Source organism: Sarcophilus harrisii, chromosome 5 (genome assembly GCF_902635505.1).
Source record: "Sarcophilus harrisii chromosome 5, mSarHar1.11, whole genome shotgun sequence".
Taxonomy (NCBI): Eukaryota; Metazoa; Chordata; class Mammalia; order Dasyuromorphia; family Dasyuridae; genus Sarcophilus; species Sarcophilus harrisii.
The window spans coordinates 120,178,671-120,197,786 of record NC_045430.1 but is presented as its reverse complement, the minus strand read 5'-3'; the positions used below and the strand labels follow the sequence as shown (position 1 = coordinate 120,197,786).

The following is a 19,116-nucleotide window of genomic DNA, read 5'->3' as shown; positions in this document are numbered from 1 at the left end:
GATTACTTTCCTCCCCCAGTCCAATCAACTTTCAACTAAACCAATCCACAAAATTAAGAAAGAATTATTTTTGGAATGAAAACACTTCTATTTCAACAGAGAAACATTCCATTTCCTGTTTGCCAGCCAATTTTTTTCAGTCCTTTCACTACTGGCACCACTGACACACTCTGTGAGATAAGATTCTGACAATAGGGTTGTTTGTACCCAAAAAAAATGAATAAGTGGTCTTCAAATGTTAGATGATATTTATTTTTGATTAATTTTTAAAAATTATATTTAAATTAAATTTTTAAAAATTAAATTAAATATTATCTTCTCTCCCTCTCACTTTTCCTTACTCCTTACTCATATTATACAACTTTGTCAGAGTAGGATATAGAGAAAGTCATGAAAGTTTAGTAAAGAAAAAATTTAAAAACAAGACATTATAAAAGAGAGTCCAGAATTATGAGATATTGTAATCCTGTAATCCAATTTTAGAGCAGTTCTTTTTTAATCAAGTTAGTGTATTAAAAAACTAAAAATGCAACAGAAGGAAACAAGAATAGGGGAAAAATAAAACAAAGTAAAATAAAAACTCTGAATGTGAAATATAGTTTGTTGAGTAATATGAAATATAGGAGAGAGGATGGGGGGGAGACAAAAATGGAGGACGGGGGGAGGGGGGCAGAAAGAGAGACAGACTCAAACACACCACACATACACATTCACAGAGAGACATGGAGAAACAGTGATAAAGAGATATGTAGAGACACAGAGATAGAGAAACCCACAGAGAGACACACAGAGAGAAAAAAAGAGACAGAGAGAGACACATACAGAGACAGAGACACACATAAAGAGAGAGAGACATACACACAGAGACAGAGAGAGACAGAGATAGAGAGACAGTCACACACATACACACCAAAAAAAAAAAAAAGACACATATAATATGAGATACAGAGAGACAGAGACAGAGACAGAGACAGAAAGAAACAGAGACCACAGAGACACACACTCACAGACACACACACACAGAGACACACAGAAAGACAAATAGACCCACACAGAGGGACAGAGAGACATACAAAGAGCGAGACACAGAAAGAAAGAGACACAGAGAGAGGCAGAGACAGACAGTGACATTCAGAGAAACAGAGACTCAGACAGAGATGGATAGACAGAGACAGACAGAGGGAAACAGACAGATGGCTAGAGATACAGATGGATAGAGACAGAGAAAAACAGAGAAACAAAAAGAGATAGACGCAGTGAGCCAACCAGCCAGAGACAGAGATAGAGAGATGTAGACAGACAGAGAGAGAGAGACAAACAGACAGAGGCAGGCAGATAGGCAAGCAGTCAGAAACAGAGTTTTTATTCAAAAATTTTGCTTTCTCATTTATTTTACTGCTAATTGTGCCCCCTAGTGGCCACTTTTTACTTAAAAAACAAAACAAAACAAAACAAAAAAAAGTAGGTCTGTTAAAACCTTTTAATTTCCAAGAAAATATGAACTTTTTGCACTATGAGTTGGTATCTGAACGCTGTATTTGGCCGCTCAAAAGAGGTAATTATGAAGCGTTTTGGCAACTATATTAAAGAAAAATCAATCAAGAGCCATTTTTTTCCTGCTATTTTCTTGAACATATTCCAAATAGCACAAGAGAAAAAACATCTGTTAGAAATTATAGGGCTATTTCTTAGATCCAAGTTCCACTGAGTATCCTAAACAAAAAAAGATATTAGTTTTATTGATGATGAAGTCATGAACTCAAATAATACTTTATTAAATCTAGTTCAGTGCCAGAATTAGTCTTAGCAAATAAGGACACTGGCAACTCCTCTCCAGATATTAATTAGCGAAATCAATACCCATTTGCATGTCAACCTATTTTCAGGCTAGTTCTCTAGAAAGAAACAGTCTGTCCAGAGCACACTGAAGAGACTTTTTATATACTTATATATATACTTATATGTGTCTAGTTTTCTTCCCCCAAGTGAATTCAAGCTCTTTGAAGGCAGGTACAGTTTCATTGTTTTATTTTAAATCCCTGGAACCTAATAAAGTGCCAAACACAGAGTAGAAGCTTAATTAGTCCTTGTTGAATGATTAATTGATTATTAGCATGGCCTCCCAAGTCCTGAATTACAGGAGTTAATGAAAAACAACCAAAGTAATGCTTACAATACAGCATCACTTCAATTCTACTCAGTTCAACTCAACAAACATATACTAGGTATATAATTCCAATACAATTGAAGGAAAGGAGGGGAGGGATAAGACCCACATTCACAATTCAGTCCATGCATCAACACAATCCCAAACTATCCAAATAATGCCTTTTTTCTTCTCTTCCTTTATTGTTTCCCTGCCTTCTTAGTCTTCTTCTTTCCCTCTCTAGAGGCTGCCTAAATTCCATTTAATAATTGATTATACCTTTGATTTTGTGAGGCCTTCGAGTGCCATACTGATAACTATATTTGCAGAAGAGCCCTTCCTCTAAGTTATTTAGTTATATTGTGTTTCATTCTCCTTTTTAAGTAGAAGAAAAAAAAATATTGAGAGCAACATAATGTAAGACAATAATGTGTTATTCATTTTAATCCCCTTAGAAATAAATGTAGATTGTGATATGCTCTAATTGCCAAATGTTGGCTAGGTTTTATATTGGGTTTTTGTTTGTTTGTTTGTTTGTTTTGGAAAAACCCTCTCTTAAGAGTCTTGTCATTAAAATGTTCTGTCTTCATTCTAGTGGGACCACAGTCCCCAAGGTGAATTGAATTCAAATGCCAACTCCTCTGTAGAACTTTTCTTAGCAATCTTTCAAAGTTTATAAATACCTCGGAGGTACAATGCTAATCTAAATTAGAAACTAATCAATTAAATGTCATAAAATCCCAAATTGGTAAAATGTGGGCCAATTCCTTCCTCCTGTCTCAATGTTTCAGAACAATAGTCTCAGACAAGAGGCTGCAACTTATTGTGTGACTTTTCTCATGGCACTCTCTATCTATACTACCAAGTCCTATTCTGGATTCCCTTATGACACTCAGAGAAAACAAGCAGAGCCTTCACCTTAAAGAAAATATACCCACTGAGGAAAATGAGACAAGACAACTTCTTAGTCGTAGTCCTGAGTGAGATAAGCCCCACAAAGATAGCATTAAGTCAGGAGAATGGAAAGAGAAGGTTGTCTCTCTGATCTGCAGATGAAGAGGTTACTAAGCCACCAAAGTGGACTTATAAATATATCTGCCAAGAAACATATCTGTCTAGACAATAACTCATCCTGCATGAGCTAGACAAAAAAGCCAAGCCAGACAACTAGTTCAGAACTCCAGCCTCCATTGCTTTGGGTGGGATGGCTGAAGAAACTGTCGGTTGATTGGGATGATAGTCCTCCCAATATTGATTGATTCCCTTTTCCTGAAGTATCTGCATTTATTATTCATCTGACAGAGCTTTCTGTATGGTTTCTGAGTGTTCCATATGAGAAGTGAAGATGGCCTCTTCTCCAAGTGACTAATTCTTCCACTTACATAAAAGGAGGGGTGGGAAGCAGCCAGATGGTACAGTGAATAAAGCACCAGCCCTGAAGTCAGGAGGACCAGAGTCCAAATAAGACCTCAGACATTTAACACTTAACATTTATTAGCCGTGTGACCCTGAGCAAATCACTTAATCCCAATTGCTTCTCCAAAAACAAAACAAAACAAAAAGAGAGGTGGGGATAGCTATGCCCTGCAGACAAAAGGGAATTCAGAGATCTTTTAATCCAGTTTTGGTCTGAAGTATGAATCCCTACTACACTATGCTCAATAAGCAATCAACCAGCCTCTACCTAGATACTTCTAAAGTTAAAGAATTCACCACTCCCCAAAAAAGACTCATTCAATTTCTAGATAAATCTAAATTTTAAAAAAATCTTATTTAAAGTCTTTCTAAAACCATATTTCTGTCTTTTTACATATTGGTCCTAGTTCTGTTCTCTGAGTTCAAATAGTAATACCTCTCCTACAAGGTAATCCTTCAGATATTTTAGGCTGGAGATAGAATGTCTCTCAAGCCTTTTCTTCTCAACGCTAAACATCTCCAGTTTCTTCAATCCCCATACTTGAGTCTCCTCAGAATTTTTGTCTCCTCACAATCCTCTGCTCTTCTCTGAACATATCTACCAATATCCTCCCTAAAACGTAGCTCTTCAAAAAAACTACTGCAATCCAAATGTGTTGGGACCAAGATATAAAATGACGATTGCCTTCCTTGGTGATTGTGTGTGTGTTTGTGTGTGTGTGTGCGTGTGCATGTGCCAGGCAATGTAAGAAGCAGCATGCTATAGTGAATAGAAAGGCTTTAAGGTCCAACGACTCAGATCTTGCCTAGGACACATGAGTAGCCACATGAGAATTAACTCATTAATAGTGACTCAAACAGCTCTCTAAAAAGAAACTGCAGATTGGTTGCCAACCTTTACTAACAAAATCAAAAGCTCCTAAAAAAAAAAAAAAAAAAAAAAAGGCATAGACCTTTGCTGGAAAGAAATGTAAAGGAAAAAAAAAAAAAAACTGTCAGATCATCCTTTCAATGTTGCTAAGTGCCTCCTGGAGGCTTATTGTAGTTTCAGGAAAATTTGCATGGCCCTGGCACTAGCATGTGGAACATAATAGAAGTTGAAAGGATGAAAAGACGTAAATGTGTTTATCCCCAGTCTGAGAAAGGCTCTGTGGTAAGTACTGCCTTGTATCATCATGTATGTACCCTTCTGTGGAGAAGTGAAAGGAATTCATTTACTAAAATCCAGCTCTGAACAAGGTCTCAACAGCCACTTGGGTAACCCTTTTATATGGCAGCTGATGATATAACAAAAAATGGTGAAAATTTTCTGATTAGTTTAAGGCATATTGACCTAGCATTATCTCACCTCCCCCAAAATGAAGAAATAGCTGTTGTAACAGAGGAAAGCTTAACGAAATATTAGCAGAGTATGAGAGAATCAGTGAGCAGATGATGGTTCCAAAGAGAGAATAGAGTAGCAATAGCAGCAGAGCTCCAGGGAAGTGTGGGAGGTCAATCTTTCTTAAGATAGCTCTAAATTGCTTTCTAGAATGGTTGGACCAATTCACAATCCCCTCAACAATATATCAGTGTGCTTGTCCTTCCACAACCCTTCCCACATTGACTATTTCCATCTTTGGTTACCTTTGCCATTCATAGGTGGTAAAGTGAAACCTCAGAGTTGTTTTGATTTGCATTTCTCTTATCACTGGGCTGGGAAAGTCTTTCATATAATTGTTAATAATTTTCAAATCTTTTGAAAATTACTAATATCCTTTGATTACTTATCTACTGGGGAATGGCTTTTGTCCACTCATATGTATATAAGTGTGTGTGCATGCATGTGTATGCATATAAAGTATCTCAAAAGTCTTAGTGCATTTTTAAACCCTCTAACTATAGGTGTCTCTCAGGGTTCTGTGCTGCATCCTTTTTGGCCCTTTCTACACTCTATACTATTTCATTGTTAATAGCTCTATGTTATTTAGTTAGCTTTTCTGGGCTGATGATTCTCAACTCTACCTAGACTGCCCCAGTTTCTCTATTAAACTAAAATCTTGTCTCTCCAACTGCCTTTCAGACATCTCAAACTGTATGTCCAGTTGACATCTTCAACTTGACAAATTAAAAACAGAACTCATTATCTCTCCCCCTTAAGATCTATTATTCTAGAGGACAACATCATTTTGCCAGTTCCTCAGCAGTACAAGCTAAGAATTATCTTACACTCCTCATTGTCTCTCAACCTGCCACTTCCAAGCTATTGCCAATGTTTGCTGATTTCATTTTAGCAATATCTCTAACATAAGCCCCTTCTCTTCCCTAACACTGCCATCATGCTGGTTCAGGTCTTCATCACCTCACACGTGGATTATTGCAATAGCCCTCTGATGTATTTGCCCACATCCCATCTCTCTCCCTATTTCAGTCCAGCCTCCATTCAACTATTAAATTGATTTTCCTAAAGCAGGTCCAACTGTGTTAACCTTCTTTTCATTAAATTTCACTGACTCCCTTTTGCCTCCAGGAACAAATGTAAAATTTCCTACTTGGCATTCAAAGAATTTCATAACCTATCCCCTTCCTCCCTTCCTAATTTTCTTACATCTTACTCCCTTGCCACAATTCTAAACTCCAATGACACTGGCCTCCTGGATGTTACACAAACAAGACACTCCACTTCCCAGCTTCAGGCATTTTCTCTACCCAGCCATCATACTTAAAATGCTCTCCCTCCTCATCCTGGCTTCTCTGGCTTCTTTAAGTCCAAGCAAAATCATATCCTCTACTAGAAGCCTTTATATATATATATATATTTGTTGTTTGTTGTCCCCTTCATTAGGTTATGAGCTCATTGAGGACAGGACTGATTATCTTTTGTTCTTTTTGTTTCCCCAGTGCTTAGACATAGGACCTGGTACATGATTGCTTTTACTGATGGATTTAGTTATGTGTATATGTATACACAAATAGATATACAAACATATACGTGTATATATGTATATATTCACTTATGTAAATATAACATACATATACATATGAAATATGTATTTGTATGTATATTTTGGATATCAGATTCTTATAAGAAGTGTTTGGGGTGAAGACTTTTTCCCAGTTAAACATAGGTAAGTGCAGTTGGTTGCCAAGAGGCAAAGCCATGAAGAGTTGGGCCAGAGTAGTCCAATTATGACACAACTCTTCCTCATTTTGGAGCATTAAATTACTGGAAACTTAATTTCTCTCTTACTAGCAATCAAGTGTATGGGTTATTGAACTTATTCATGTTGAAGAGGCAAGAATTATCCTCTTTATTTTCTGTTATTTATTTTTGCTATTCTAGCCTAATTAAGTGTTTTGCTCTCTGAGTCATGGTTTCTATATGGTCTGTTAGTAAAAAAAAGCCCTGGATAGGTACTCAAGCTAAATATTAGCCCCTTCACACTGCACCAAAATAGGGATGTGATTCTAGAATTGAATAGGATATCTCAGTTATCAGTATATGTATGTGTGTGTGTGTGTATATATATATATATATATATATATGTTTGTGTAAATATATACATATATGTGTACATATATAATTTCCTGTGTATAAATGATTTGTTAACTCTCAAACAATTTCCAGCTTCATATTTTTTCTGTGCTCCCCACAAAATAGCTATTTTTAAGTATTTCTCTTTTTTTTCTTCTCTAAAGTTCTTCTTTGGCCCATCTAGAGGTAGGAGTTGAGATGAATCTTGACAAATAAGGTATATTGAGATATCTGAGATATCCTGTATTAGAATGGCAGAAATAGAAACCACAAACAAAGAGAGAATTTAATATTGTCAGGACTTTTAGAAAAAAAGAACTAATAATTGTTGATGAAATTGTAGAATGGTACGGGCATATTAGAAAGTAATATGGCATTATATGAGTCATAGAAAATAGTCTTGCCTTTTGATCCAATGATTCTATTGGATTTCATCCTAGGAATGCAATTTTAAAAGATTTATAAGATTCAGTCTATATGAAGTATTCATGGTGGCTTTATTATTTGGGGAGAGCAGCATACATGGGGAGTTTTGGACTTATGATATCATTGACGTAGGAAACTTCCAACTCCAATGAGTAAATTCTCCTTACTCATGAAGATAAGCAATAGCTCTATAATTTGTACTCTTACAGTATAAAATTTAGTATTAGAATATATTGGTATTAACAAAAAGTTGGAAACTGCCTATGAATCCAACAATTATATGATGGTTGAATGAATTATTTTGAATTTTTGATGTACCCATTATCTCCCTAATATAGATGTTTCCTCCAGTGACACAAATCAAAACCTGTTCATGCCTTCTCATTTTATGTGACTTTTCTATCTTTCCAAAAATCCTCCAAGGGGAGCCCTACCCAAAATACTGGCATCTTCTGGTTCTCTTGATATTGTACGAACACCACTGGAGTATATGAGCTGTTCATCTATTATTTCTCAATCTTGACACATGATTTTTGCTCAGTTGTATTCAACTCTTCTTGCCCTCATTGGGGTTTTCTAGTAAAAAAAAAAAAAAATACTAGCATGATTTGCCATTTCCTTTACCAGTTCATTTTGCAAATAAGGAAGCTGAGGTAAACAGGGTCAAATAAGTTATGTAGGATCACAAAGCTAGTATATGAAGTCATATCTGAACTCAGGAGGTCTTCCTGACTTCAAACCCAGTACATTATCCACAGAGACATCTAGCTGCTCCTGTCACATGATTAGCCCACCTTATTTTCCAGTCTTATATATATCTGGTAACATCCTTAATGTCGTTCCTCTTACATAATTCTTGATTGGTAAAGTTTCTCAACCTAATAGCATTGTACCATGAACCTTTCTTGGCCCTTTGAATAGCTCATAGTTTAAATTGTACTGAGATTATGTTACTTTATCATACAATACCATACAACATCACTAGAAAAATATTATTGTTAAAAAGCTTATGTCTTTTCTATAGGAGAGAAGTTTGGGGTCATTGACACTGAACAGTTTTCCAGAGGCAATCCAGTTCCCTCATTTCCCCACTATTCATTTCTAGACTCAATTTGATTTCTATAAGCAATGTCTGTTTAAGACATAGCTCTTATAGTACAAACTCCATCTACTATCCCCCTAACAGCTAAATAACATGGCCTGGGAAAGCAAATGTTTTCTATCTATTTGGTTTTTCCTATGTGGATTAGTAGGCCAGTTCTGTGGGATTTGGGATCTAATCTGGACATTCTGATTTTGATATTCTGCAACTTAATGTAATTAGTATAATGTAATCTGCAAACAAAGGCCTCTGGAGAATTTCACAATCTCTATGGAATTCCTCTTCTATTTACACTCTTCAAAAGTCATGAATCAGATAATGGCAAACACCTTGGGGGTGCATATGTTTGTTTTATGTCTTGCTTAACAGGAATAATAATAAACTTTTCAAATAAAATCATTTATTATTTACATCTTTCAAAGAGTTCATCATAGTTTTGACATGTATCTGAGAAATACTTTGTTGAAGTACAGCCTTAAGGGAGTATTTTGCTTTACCAAATCAATGCTATTTTAAAAATCAAAGATTTTACATTCTCTCCATCTTTCAATCAATTTTGTGACTTCAAAGCTGTAGTCTGCTGTGGAATATTGTTTGTACAAGCCTGCCTATTCCATTCTTATATTTTCATGAAGGCTGTCTTCCATATGTAAATTATTTTCCTAACATTGTTGTAGAAATGGATTGTGTCATCTCTTCTGGTAGGGGTGTGTGAGGACCAAAATATTTCCCAGGGTCCCTACTTTGGGGTATCTTGAAAATCACTCTCTATGCCTTCAAATAGTGTTTTTTTTTAACAGTTTGTGGAACCGCTTCCATGAATATTTGAAGTAGTCTAGATGTTTATTCCATCTTTCCTTTCTTTAGTATCATTTAATATTTAATAATTTTTCATATAAGATTTTGGGGATTGCACAATTTGAATCTAAATGTGATAACGCAATTGTAACTGATGGACAAAATAAATTGTTATAAAATCTTTTCCATTTTTCATCTATCTTGTTGTTTCCATGTTTTCATTGTCAAAAGCCACTAGGGATAGCGAGGTAGTGCAGTGAGTAGAACCCCAGAACCCCAGAACTTAAAAACTTGTCACATAGTAGCTATATGACCCTATGCAAGTCACTTAGTTACCTGATTGCCTCAAAAAAAAAAAAAGCCATCAGGATGAATTTTCTGATGTAATCCCCTCCTTTTCTCCACAACTAGGGGAGAGAAGGGAGAAAGAAATGAGTTCAGCTGATAAGTTTGTCAGCCTGATTACTAAACTACATAAAGAAGAATTCCACAAAGTAGAGAAAGTGATATGACTAGGATTTTTCTTTCATCATGAAAGGACAGGACAGACAAGGTGAAATAGGTATAATGGTAGCAACCAAAACCAAAATAAAACAGAAAGAAAGTGTTTCTGAAATGTCTTCAAAAATCAGAATTCCAAGAAAACTATATACTTAAACTGATTTAAAAATAACTCTGGAAAAGGATCCATATTTAACCATTGGGGGTGATCTTGAAAAATCTTTTCATATAATGGCCATTACATTTACTCTCTTCTGTGATACATTAGCTGTAACTCTATAAGGTAGCCAGGGATCTTTGCTGACTTATGGAACCACTCCTCCTGAGTTCCAATTTGCATTCTGTGTTTTTAACTTAACTTTAGATCAAAATGAGCTTTTTTTGTTCTTTGGACCCTGATACTGCACCTCATTAGCCTCTTTTTTTGGACCTTGGACAGTCACATCTTCAATCTGCTTTCTTCTTGTTATAATCAAGTTAACAAGCATTTTATTAAATGCCTACAAAGTGCCAAGCATTGTGTTTATCAATGGAGATACAAAGAAAAGAAAAAAATTAGTTCTTCCTCTAGAAGCTCACAAACTAATGAGAGGGATAATATGCAAACAACTATGTAAAGCATATGTCAAACATTATCTACAATATTCCTTAGTGAAATGTAGGCAGAACCATATTAAAATATAATTGGCAAATTCTTAGCAAAGTAAACAAAAATACAATAAAATATAGATGATGTTAATTTTTCTAAGTCATTATGCATTTGAAAAGGTCTTTATGTAGGACCCCTGTAAAAACAAGATATATGCAAGATAAATTAAAGATAATCCTAGAGACAGAGCACTAGAGTTAAAAGAAATCAGAAAAGAATTCTGACAGAAGATAGAACTTTAGTTGGGACTTAGAGGAGATAGAAATGTGGAGGGAGGAAATTCCAGGCATGGAGATCAGCTAGTAAAAATGCACAGAGTCAGGAGATAAATAGTCATGTGTGAGGAACAGCAAGGTTGCAAGTATCACTGGACAAAAGAGTGCATGATGGCAGGAGGGGAGAAGTAAGGTATAAATAAGGCATAAGAAAAATTAAAAGGTAAGAAGAGGCCAGATTGTGAAGGACTCTAAAAGCTAGGATTCTTCATTTTCATCTGACCCTTCTTCACCATCGCTTTTATCACAGCAGATCATAGAACCATAGATTTATCATTGGAAAGAACCTTAGAGATCATGTACTACTACGGCTTCATTTTACAGATAAAGAAACTGAAGCCAAGGATGTTAATTAAATTGCTCAAGATATTAAAGATAAAGCAGCAGAGACAAGATTTGAACCTCCAAATAGTATACTTGGAATCTCCGTTAGAGATCTCAAACTAGTTCTAGATCATAGCCATTTTATCTTAACATCAAATTCATTTTGCTTTCACTCATATCTCACTCTTCATGACCCCATTTTCTTGATAGAAATACTGGAGTGATCTACTATTTCCTTTTTGAGTTCATTTTACAGATAAGGAAACTGAGGCAAACAGGTTAGGCCAGGTCACATTTTGGAACTCATAAAAACTTCAGGCCTGGCACTCTAACCACTGTGTCATCCAACAGCCCCAATCAAATTCATACATCTGGCCAATGATTTAAGTAGATCTGCTAAGACCACACTCTCCTATCTGATTATAGTCCACTTGGAGATGAGCTTCCCACTCTTATAAACTTATGCTTTGCCTTGTTTTGTAATTTTGGGCAAATTGAATTGACATCAGACCATATACATGAATTCTGAATTAAGAAAACATGAGGAAGTATAAATACCATAGCTTCTCCACTAGATTGTAAGTTCTATAGAGCAAAGTCTGTTTCTAAGTAGTCTAGATGGTTTTTCCCATTTTTGCTTTCTTTAGTACCATTTAATATTTAGTAGCATGTAATATAAGCTATTGAGGATTGCACCACTGGAATTTAAATGTGATGCTGTAACTATAATTCATGGATAAAATAAACTATTAAAATAAGTTGATATATAAAACAAACTGATGGATAAAATCAATCTTTTCCATTTGCCATCTATCTTATTGTCCTCTGTATACTAGAATGCTCTCTGTATATACCAGAAACTTTATGAATATGGACTGATTTGTTGTTGAACTTGTTAGAAACATGATAGAACATATTTTAACATGTATAACATATATTGGATTGCTTGCCATCTGGGAAGAGGGTGGAGGGGAATGAGGAAAATCATAATAATGGGCATTTTCCCTCTTCGAGCCTCAGTTTTTTCACCTGTAAAATGAGAATTATACTCACAGAGATGATGTTCTATGATTAAATATGTATAAATCACTTTGTAAAACAGAATTTCCATGTGCAGATCTTTTTACTATCTATAATAACCACTTAACACCAGAGGGCACTCATAGTATCAGACAAACTACAAGAGCCTTTCTATTAGTATTCTCAGGACAGCTACACCTTATGGGTATGTTGCACTCTGGTTCTGACATCTGTGTGCAGGTTTATGTGTGTATCTTTATCTGCCAATGAAATATCTCTATGAACTCCACCTACTTAGAAATGTTTTTTCTTCTTGTGAATGTGTGCCTTATTATATTATGTTCAACAAAGCTATTACTTTAAGAGCATTTAATTGACATGGTTAAAGGAAGATGAATCAGCTAACATCAGAACAATCAGCCCCCACACATTCCAGGCTGTGGCCTTCATTCAGTCTGAGTTTCAAACCATCCAAGCATCAAAGAGAGTAAAAACATGAAAGTTCAATTTTTGTTTGCTCCCAGCTGGATGCTGAGAGATGGACACCTGACTGACAGCCAGCTATTCTCGCCTGGGGATGGAGAAGCTAGGGGACAATCAATCTTTACCACCTCAGTTATTCAAGAGCTGTCAGTCCTAGAAAAGGAGCATCTGTGGAAGGAAAATAGGAGCAGCAGTGGGGAACAAGGACATAGTGGTGAATGATGGGAGTTAAAGATGTAGTGATGAGTCTTCGAATTTGATTCCATTGGAACTTCACACAATGATGTAGTTTGTGTCAGGGGGATCATATAGCTCTCCCTTAGACTGAGAATGGAAAGGGGTAGGACCTACTAGAAGGAAGAAATGGCCTAATCGATCCTTTATGGATTTGGGTACAAGTTGCTTCTGTGTTCTTTTCTAGGTAAATAAAACTTTGTATTTGATAACTTGTTGGCCCAAATGCTTATAAAAGGAGCCAGTCAATACCCTTGGGAATCCAGACTTACATAAAATATTTCTTGTACAAAAAACTTCTTGTAGCAATTGATCCAGAGACCTTAAAGACTTTCAAAGAGACCCAGACTTTTTGTACCAGTAAGGAGCCTTGGACACTGTTACACATAGATTTAGTATGATACAAGGTACATAGTTGGGGTGAGGGGGAGAAGAAAAGAATGAGACAAAGTGATCTAGGAATTTTTAGAAGGGGAAGAAAAATAATTTAGTGGGGAGGAAAAAAACCATAAGTCTGCAAGACAATGGCAGCATGGCTGACCAAAGGGGCCTTGGAGTCTAGAAGGCCTGTGCTTCTGATGCGTACTACTTATAAGGCATTAGGTCAATCATTAATCTCTCAGTGCTTCAGGAAATTCTCTAAGACTTTTAATGAAGAAATTCTCAGCACTAAAACAGATGACAACCTGCCTAAAATTACAGCCCTCATGGAGACCATGGTCATAATCTGTGGTGTTGTTAATCCTTTTATTTTTTTTAAACTAATTGTATGTGTGTATGGCAATTAGGATTAAGTTATTTGCCCAAGATCATGCATCCAGGAAGTAATCTGAGGTTAGATTTGAACTCAGGTCTTCCTGACTTCTGAGCTGATTCTCTATCTACTGCACCATTTAGGTGCTCTTTCATTCATTTTTGAAAAGGACCAATGATATCCTGAAGGTGATGTCTTAATTTATGAAGTAGATCTAAGCAAAAAGCCTCACTTTGCAAAGTCAAAGTTCAGTGGCAAGACAAAAGTCAAGATGACCAGCAATGTCTCAGGATGCAGTGGATGACCTTGGCCTTTCTAAATTAAGGTCTTTCCCAGTCCTCAGTTTGTCTGAGGCAAGACACATACCCAAATAAGTATAATACAAGCTGCTACACAAGAACATTAATAGGGGCTAATCAAATTCAAGGAATAGTTTCATTCAGGAAGTATTATCAAGTAGCCATTTACTATTCATTCAGCAACTAAACAAGCACTTACTAAATGTCAATTATGTATCATGCACAGCACAAGGTGCTGAAGGATACAAAGACAAAATTTTAAAATAACTACCCTTAGGCATCTAAGATTTTCTTTGAAGGATCCTAAAGTGGGGAGAAGTGATTGGAGCAAGGGAGGTAAGCAAATATAAAATAATTTTTGAGAGGGAAGGCACAAACAGGCAGAAAAATTGAGAATTCATACAGGAGTTGACTCCTTGAACTTGGTCTTGAAGGTTCTTAGGTTTGTGCAAAAGAATGGCATTAATAGAATGCAAAAAATTACTGTGAAGATATTAAAAAACAAATCTTGCCCTCAAGTAGCTTACACTCTAAATGAGAAAACAAGAATCATATGAAACACAAGAAGAAAAAAAGTAAGTTTTTGATCATATAAATGGAAATTACAGGCAATGATGAAAAAGAATAATCACCTTTGGGTGGGGTGAGGTTTGAAGTTTATTTTAAAGGACTTAATGGATATGGATTGGTGAGGAAGAGGCATTTTATGTTTCTTTTTTATTGTTAGATTATAAATTCATTCTAGCAGAAACTCTCTTTGAAATCCGGACTAAATTCAGTACCTTGAAATAGAAGCCAATATAATGCTAATTAATAGAAAAAAAACTAAAGGACCAAGTCATCCTATAAATCAATTTTGCCTAGAATAGAAGGCTAAAACTCTGCCTTGTCTTCTGTCCTATATCTCCCAAAAGGGATTGTTATCTTCCAAATAAAATAATTATGTTTTCCTTTTTAAAAAATCTTATTAACTAATTCTAAACCACATTTTGAAATTTTACATGCTTTTCGGCAAGAGATAATAATGCTTGCATTCCTTCTTTAAGGACCAAGCTTATACTGCAGAATTCAGAGATGTAATCTTTCTTGTTTCTATTTTGCTTTATTTTTCCCTAAGAATTCTTGGCAACAGATACATCTAAGGACTTTATTTTCTTCTAAAATTCATACATATTTATTGTCACAAAATACAATTGCTTCTTTTTGACCAGGGGAACTTTCAACAAAATGAATTATGGATATTGTTTTATAAAGGTGAATAATATGGACAATGAAAAAGGACACAGGAGAAAGTGACTCAAAGCATTTTATTCACAAAGGATTAGAAATACAAAATTACTTCCTCCTTTCCAAAGGCAACCTCCTGAAGAATACTCATGAGAGGAGGGTAAATAAAGGGGAGAATGCTGATCGTTTCAATTATTAGCTTCTAGGTTGAGTTTTTTTAAATCCATAAAATATGCCTTTGCATGGCTAACATTCAACATGTAAATGGATTTATAAAGGACCCTCCCTCGCCTCAGTTGGTATAATCACAGAAAACAAAGTAGAAAACAGAGGTAATGAAGTATTTGTTAACTAGGTATTAACACAGTTGATACCTTTCTGATATAAAAGCATATTTCTCCAATGCATTAAAAGTAAAAATGAGATTGGTTGAGAAAATAAATATAGTCTGACTCTGGGGACTTTAAATATCTAAACATGGAGAGGAAGAAGCAGAATAGGGGTGAAGTAAGACCTCTGGAGGACTGGGGGGGAAAAAAAAAAGGATTTCTCTTTTATCAGCTATAGTACCTAACAATATTTTTTTTTCTCCCTACAGGGGTCAAATCAGAGGAATTACAAGCCAAGGAGCAGTCCATGTAGGAGACCCCTGCAAAGAGGAAAGAAAGACTCTCTTTCCTTTCCCCTACTGACTGTATAACTGTGAAGGGAGATATGCAAACTACAATAAGAGACATCTTATTTATCTGGGAATAAAGATGTATGTTGAAACAGGAAGGGATGTAAAGTTATTCCATTGAAGAAGTATTTCAAGCACCATAATTTCTGGCAGCAGAGAACAATGAGGAAACCTAGCTGAGCAAATTGTCCAATAAAGACACTATACCCAAGGGAGCTGTATGAGAACTCTAAGGAGAGAGAAAGAACCTATATATTCCATAGCACCAGGAATGGTAAGTAGCCTTTGTCACATGTATATCCTATACATTGCCTTACTTCCTTTGTATTCTGTGTTTGATCCAATTTTTTTTTCCCATGGAATCCATGTATATTTGTAGATGGGTATTAGGAATAGGAGATATTCTACAACAACTGTTTTTACTATGGCATCTTTGTAAATGCCTTTACTGAGAGCTGATTGCTATTCTACTGGCTAATTATTGATAGGAAGCAGACTGATGGAGGCTCTTTGGCTGTAAAATTTTAAAAATAGCCGTAAGAGCTCCCCTCTGAGGACACAACCAGAGCTTGAGTACATGTTACATAAGCAACCCAGTGGGAATATGATATATTAAAGACATGAAAGACCTTCATGTCTTATTATTATATTCTAAATATGCTTTATAATTATTTTTGGTTGACCAAAATGCTAACAAACATGAGTATATGTGATTGTAAGCACATTTTTATTTTCCTGTTTCTGGGAATTGCTTGGGGCTTTTAATTTTATTATTTTAAGATACTATTTCTCATGCTAAATGAAGATATATTTTTAGATCCCCATTAAGGTTTTATTTTTTTAATATTTTAATCTAAAAATCTGTGTCATTCATTTTAAATTTTATGTCTTTGTCACATCTGCCCCACTCCTATAATTCTGCTTTTTTTTTTAGTGTTTCTAACAGACGTGTAATAGCTTCCTATTCATCACCCAGAATGCTGGAAATATCCAACATGTTCCAAAAAAATTCCTCAACTATGCCATGAAACCCCCTTTCCTTCCCGTCAGAAGGCCGAATCTTAGCTTGAACTCCTACTTGGTCCTCCAAGTGCTGTTGGCTGCCATCTCTGAACCTGGGTCACTACCTACTGCTTCCTCAGGAAGGGAGAGAGGAGAGAAGGGAAGGAGGAAGTAAAGGGAAACTAGAGAATAGGAGGGAGAGGAGAAGCGACAGGATCACGGCCCTTTGCCTGCAGGTGATTTATATTTAATGTATTGGAGATTCTATACTATGGATAGGAACTATCAGGGTTTATAATGTCAAAAACTTTTCTTAGCTGAAAGGTGGCTTCCACAAAAATAACCAAGTCTAAAACCTTCATTTGATTATCTTGTTGTGTATACTTACATCTTGTCTCTTACAATTGCATCTCTGGAACTAAATAATTTTCATTGAAGAAGAAGATTTGTCTCCACACTGGAAAGCAGCAAGTTTTTAATAAGAAAAACAAGGAAAATCATTTTCTTCAAAACAGAATACTGAAGGAAGCAGAATTAAATGAAAATCTGTCTAAAAAAGAACCATGGGTAGATAAATACAAACCAGAAACTCAGAATGAACTTGCTATTCATAAAAAGAAAATTGAAGAACTTGAAACCTGATTAAAAGCTCAAGTTTTTAAGAAACAATCAAAATGGGATGGATCTATTTTAATAATTACAGGTCCTGCTAGATGAGGGAAAAAAACTTTAGCTAAGGAGCTCTGCATTGAAGTACAAGAATGGATTTATGTTGTTTTTCTAGACACCAGAAAAAACATGATATGAAGGATGAGTTTAATCATGAATCAAGTTTCTACATGGTTCCTAGTCAGTCTAGCTATTTTTCAAGAGTTCCTATTGAGAGTAAATAAATATAAAAAACTATAGATGCTTGATGATTGCACACTGATACAATTATTTTGGTCAAAGAAAATCAAATTTATACAGATCCAGGTACTTTACATGAAATACTAAAGAGATTTCTGCAGGTGGGGTAATGTCCTTTTGTATTTATAATCTCTAATAGTCTCAGTGGAAACAGTAGTTAGAGATTACTGTTCCCCAAAGAAATTCAAGATGAGTGTTCTATATGAAACATTAGTTTCAACCCTATGGCATTAACAATTATGATGGAAGTTCTTAGTAGAATATCAGCAATAGAAATTAATATAGATTGAGGAAAAAATGTTGTCTCTGGCAAATCATCTTTGTGAAGGATGTTCTGATGATATAACTTCAATATTAAAGTTTTATCTACTTCCAGATAAAGAGATCTATGTTTTTATATCTCTTGTTTTCATCAAAAAGCCACTTTTCCTATGTTCAATTCCTTCAAGGAAAGTCCCTACGTGATCATGGATTTCTCCTAGAGACTATTCCCTGATAATGAGTCTATTGCACTAGCTCTACTAAATAACACAATGTTTTAACCCAAATAAAATCCACAGTTATTTAAAACAACCCTTAAGAAATGACACTCAGAATTTCAGGAAGGACACATTAACCAGGAAGTCACTTAGCACTCCTCCAGTTCCCTACACTACCTAGATTTAAAATCAATCTTGTGCAGAGCCAGATACATGTTAAAGCTATACCAAAACTAAATGGATTGGAAGATAACAGATTTATATTTACGAGATAAACAGGAAAAAAAAGTCCTATAAGAAACAGTCATTCTCCAGACCGATTTGGTCATTTTGGTATAAGTGTAAAGGCCTAGAATCTGTCATGCCCCAATAAGGTTTTGCTATATGTAAAGGACTGAAACTATGAAAAGGTGTACTTGAATCTGAGAATGCAGAGCCCTTAAGGCTAATTACCTGTTTGATGTAAGACAATGACTCTATTAGCATCTATTTAGATGATGGCTCTCCTCACCACTAGCACTGGCTGAATGGGTGGTAGTGAGGTAATCATAGGAAGGATTGGAGGGCTAGGGGAGAGAGGGGAGAGAGGCTGAAGACTCCGGACTCCAGAATCCAGGATACATCTTTGGCAAGCCATGTGGCAGCTTGCCTGCCTCCTTCACTTCTCCCCCTAAAGACCAAGGACTTTGATTTATCCTGATTCTGGCTGACCCCAAGGCCCTCCAGGAAGCTAGCCTGTACTTTACACCTATATCCTTGTAGTTCGAGGATACAAGTCTTAGGTCTGGTCATAAGGCCAAATGTGTATTGCTCTCCTTTTCAAATATGGTTTTTCCCTTAATATTGCTGAATGTCAAAGTGCCAAGTGCCCCTTCATTG

At 35.6% G+C, this 19,116-nt stretch overlaps 1 pseudogene; it reads left to right on the top strand.

Moving 5' to 3' along the window:
• Window positions 1–4,640: 4,640 nt before the first annotated feature.
• LOC111721098 lies at window positions 4,641–18,658 on the top strand (annotated as a pseudogene).
• Window positions 18,659–19,116: the final 458 nt, after the last annotated feature.